Source organism: Canis lupus, chromosome 20 (genome assembly GCF_011100685.1).
Source record: "Canis lupus familiaris isolate Mischka breed German Shepherd chromosome 20, alternate assembly UU_Cfam_GSD_1.0, whole genome shotgun sequence".
NCBI lineage: Eukaryota > Metazoa > Chordata > Mammalia > Carnivora > Canidae > Canis > Canis lupus.
The window spans coordinates 57582794-57587551 of NC_049241.1; positions in this window are offsets into that span (position 1 = coordinate 57582794).

Genomic DNA, 4758 nt, shown 5'->3' on the forward strand with positions numbered 1-4758 from the left:
GTTTGAAAAACTCGTTCTCAAAAAAAAAAAACTCCTGGTGCCCAGACACACACTGAAAACACACGCACGCACGTCCGCAGCTGCACAATGCCTGGAGGTGTGACAGCTCAGGTGCCCTTCGACAGATGAACGGACACGCAGGACGTGGGCCATGTTCCCATGGGCACGTCCCCGGCCTCCAAGCAGGAGCGAGGCCCCCACACGCCCCAGGGACGGACCCCAAGTTCCCGATGCTCAGGGAGGGCACCAGACACAGGAGGCCCCATGGGGTGGGAGTCCACGTGTGTGACACGTCCAGGACGGGCTCGTCCACGCACGGGGAAGGGGCTGGGGGGTGATGGAGCAGTGACCACTGATGGGGACGGGGTTTCTTTTTGGTTTCAAAATATTCTGGAATGACATAGAGGTGACAGTTGCGCAGAATAGCGAATGTACCAAATGCCGCTGAATTTTCACTTCTAGAATGGTTACCTTTGGAGGCGCAAGGCTGGCTCGGAGCACGTGACGCCTGATCTCAGGGCCGTGAGTTCATGCCGCACAGGGGCTGTAGAGATTACTTAAAAATAAAATCTTTTAGGGGATCCCCGGGTGGCGCAGTGGTTTGGTGCCTGCCTTTGGTCCAGGGCGTGATCCTGGAGTCCCAGGATCGAATCCCGCATTGGGCTCCCAGCATGGAGCCTGCTTCTCCCTCTGCCTGTGTCTCTGCCTCTCTCTCTCTCTCTCTCTCTCTCTCTCTCTCTCTCTCCCTCTCTAGGTCTATCATGAATAAATAAATAAAATATTTAAAAAAATAATAAAGTAATTAATTTTGTTAATGTGAACTTCCTCTAAATAAAACAAAGGAACAATCCACTGAGTGGAATAAAGCCCGGGGGGACCCTGCCTTCCATCCGCCTCTGCCTGCGGTTCTTGTTGTCCCCACCAGAGTCTAAGCCCAGGGGGCATGTGTCACATGCAGTCCTCTGCATCCCCCTTAGAGTAGAGGCCATGCTCATTGCATCACAGTCATTGACCCATTTTACAGAGACGCGTCGTAGCCCCCGTGTCCGGCTGGGTGCCGACCCTGAGGTCCCGGGTCGGTGAGTGCACCGCTGGCAGGTGAGAATGAAATCCCCACGTGGTCGAAAGCGGGGCCTGCGGGGCTGTGGGGTGCCGGTGCGCGTCCCGGGGAGCCAGGGGAGTGTCGCGGGAAGAAATCCACCTGCGTCCTTCACTGCGACCCGTGTGGCTCCCCACGCCCTCCTGCCTCGGACAAGGACCTTCACGCAGTCACAGCCCCAAGCTCTCCTGCCTGGGTGCCTGTGCAAGAGAGTCCTAGGCAGGGGGGCCTGGGGGACTCATTTGGTTGAGCCTTAGTCCCAGGTCATAATCCCGGGGTCCTGGGTCGAGCCCCACGTCGGGCACCCTGCTCAGGGGGGAGCCTGCTTCTCCGTCTGCCTCTGCTGCTCCCCCTCAGCTCAGGCTCTGTCTTGCGCTTTCTCTCTACTAACTAAATAAAATCTTTAAACAAAAGAAAGTCTCATGCCTAGAACCCCCCCACAACCCCCCCACACCCCCCGCAATACTGCACGCAGCCTTCCACTGTCAACACTCACTGCATTGCAAACCAGGGACTCTTGCTGATAGGCCCGTCGAGGCAAGAGGTCTCTGCCCCAGGGCTCACTGGCTAGCCAGAAGACATTTTTGTTTTTTGTTTTTGTTTTGTTTTGTTTTGTTTTTGTTAAAGATTTCATTTATTTATTCATGAGAGACACATGGAGAGGCAGAGACACAGGCAGAGGGAGAAGCAGGCTCCATGCAGGGAGCCCGACGTGGGACTCGGTCCAGGGTCTCCAGGATCACGCCCTGGGCTGAAGGCGGCGCTAAACCGCTGAGCCTCCCAGGGGTCCCCAGAAGACAGATTTTGGACAAAAAATTAGATTGTGTCCTCTGGAGCAGTCATCTCTGACCCTCTCCATCCCACCTGCCCTCCATCACTGTACCGCTTAGTTATTTTGTAATTGTGGTAAAAATACGTCACATAAAATGTTCATTGTAACCGTCTCTGAGGGCAGTTCAGGGCATGGAGCACTCACCCCGCCGTGCACCCCCCACCCACCCCCATCTCCAGAACCTTCCATCTCCCCACACGGAGGCCCCTTCCCAGGAAGCACTGACACCCCGCCCCCAGCTCCCACCACCTCCTCTCTGTCTCTGTGGACGGGCCTCTTCTGGGGACCTCCTGGGAGTGGGGTCCTGCAGGAGGCGTCCTTCTGGTTCTGGGTCCCCTCCCTGAGCCCGATGTCCTTGGGGTCCGTCCACGTGGGGACAGGTGTCCGGGCCCCTTCCTTTCTTCTTCGGTGAATAGTAACAGTCCGTTAGCTGGATCTACATTCTGTGCATCCAGTCACCCGTTGATAGATACGGCTGTTCCCCCTCCTTGGCTACTGTGAATCCTGCTGCTGTGAACAGGGGTGCGCACATAACTCTTCGGGACCCTGCTTTCCATGCTCTCCAATATGCACCCAGAAGTGGGATTGCTGTGTCATATGGTAGTTCTAGCTTTGGACTTTTTGAGGACCCTCCATCCTGTGTTGCAGACTGGCTGCAGCATTTTGTAATCCCACCATCAAGCAATGGGTCAGTCTCAAAAAATTTTTAAGTAAATGCTATGGCCAACCCGGGGCTCGAACTCACCATCCTGAGATCAAGAGTCACAGGGCCCGTGGACTGAGCCCACCTGACACCCCATTCTCAATATTTCGTTAGGATGTTGGCCTTCCCCACCAGGCTGTGAGCCTGCCCTCGGCCCACCTTGTCCCTGGTTTGTCTGTTTCAAGGGAGCATCTAGGGCAGAGGCTCACATACAGCAAGCACTCGGTTTCTTGTGAGCAAATGAGTGAGAGCAGGATTCCTGTGGGCGTGCCGGTGGGCGTGAATGTAGGTGTGCACGTGGGAGCCCAGGGGGGCGTGAATGTAGGCGTGCACGTGGGAGCCCAGGTGGGTGTGAATGGAGGTGTGCACGTGGGAGCCCAGTTGGACGTGAATGTAGGCGTGCATGTGGGAGCCCAGGTGGGCATGCAGGTGGGCATGAATGTAGGCGTGCACGTGGGAGCCCAGGTGGGCGTGAATGGAGGTGTGCACGTGGGAGCCCAGGTGGGCGTGCAGGTGGGCGTGAATGTAGGCGTGCACGTGGGAGCCCAGGTGGGCGTGAATGGAGGCGTGCACGTGGGAGCTCAGGTGGATGTGAATGTAGGCGTGCATGTGGGAGCCCAGGTGGGCGTGAATGGAGGCGTACACGTGGGAGCTCAGGTGGATGTAAATGTAGGCGTGCACGTGGGAGCCCAGGTGGATGTGAATGTAGGCGTGCACGTGGGAGCCCAGGTGGGCGTGCAGGTGGGCGTGAATGGAGGCGTGCACGTGGGAGCCCAGGTGGGCGTGAATGGAGGCGTGCACGTGAGAGCCCAGGTGGGCGTGAATGGAGGCATGCATGTGGGAGCTCAGGTGGATGTGAATGTAGGCGTGCATGTGGGAGCCCAGGTGGGCGTGAATGGAGGCGTACACGTGGGAGCCCAGGTGGGCGTGCAGGTGGGCGTGAATGTAGGCGTGCAGGTGGGAACCCAGGTGGACATGAATGTAGGCGTGCACGTGGGAGCCCAGGTGGGCGTGAATGTAGGCGTGCACGTGAGAGCCCAGGTGGGCGTGAATGGAGGCATGCATGTGGGAGCTCAGGTGGATGTAAATGTAGGCGTGCACGTGGGAGCCCAGGTGGGCGTGAATGTAGGCGTGCACGTGGGAGCCCAGGTGGGCGTGAATGGAGGCGTGCACGTGGGAGCCCAGGTGGGCGTGCAGGTGGGCGTGCACGTGGGAGCCCAGGTGGGCGTGCAGGTGGGCGTGAATGTAGGCGTGCAGGTGGGAACCCAGGTGGACATGAATGTAGGCGTGCACGTGGGAGCCCAGGTGGGCGTGAATGGAGGCGTGCACGTGGGAGCCCAGGTGGGCGTGAATGGAGGCGTGCACGTGGGAGCCCAGGTGGGCGTGCAGGTGGGCGTGCACGTAGGAGCCCAGGTGGGCGTGCAGGTGGGCGTGAATGTAGGCGTGCAGGTGGGAACCCAGGTGGACATGAATGTAGGCGTGCACGTGGGAGCCCAGGTGGGCGTGAATGTAGGCGTGCACGTGGGAGCCCAGGTGGGCGTGCAGGGGGCGTGCAGGTGGGAGGCACGACGCCCTCCCTGACAGCCAACTGTGCAGCAGGGCCGGGGTGGGTTTTGGGGGGAAACTCAGGGAGATGCGCCCGCAGGACTCGCCTCCTCCAGCAGGGGGCACTTCAGGGCAGCACTAATAAAACGCAAATTAGAAGCAAGTGAATGACAGCTGGGTCCTGAGGGAGTTTTTTTTTTTTTCTTTCTGGTCAGGCGCGCGGTGGACAGCCCCGGCGCCGTCGGGGCCTCGGGCCGAAGATGGCTGTGCGGCCGCCTCGGAGGGCCGGGCGGCGGCGCCGGCGAAGCTCCCGGAGGCCGCGCGCGGCCCCCATCCCCGCTCCCGCGGCCGCCTGTCCCGGCCCAGGGGTGCGCGACGCGCCTCGGTCCCTCGCGGGCCCGCGTTCCCGGGCAGGCGCGCCGCGGGCAGCCGCTCCCGAGGTCCCTTGCGGCGGCGTCCCGGGGGCCTGCGGGGGCCTCGGAGCAAGATGGCGGCGGCGGGGTCCGTGAGGCGCGGGCGGCGGCGACCGCGGCGCCAGTGAGCGGCCCGGGGGCCCGGGCGGCTCCGGGCCGGGGTCCG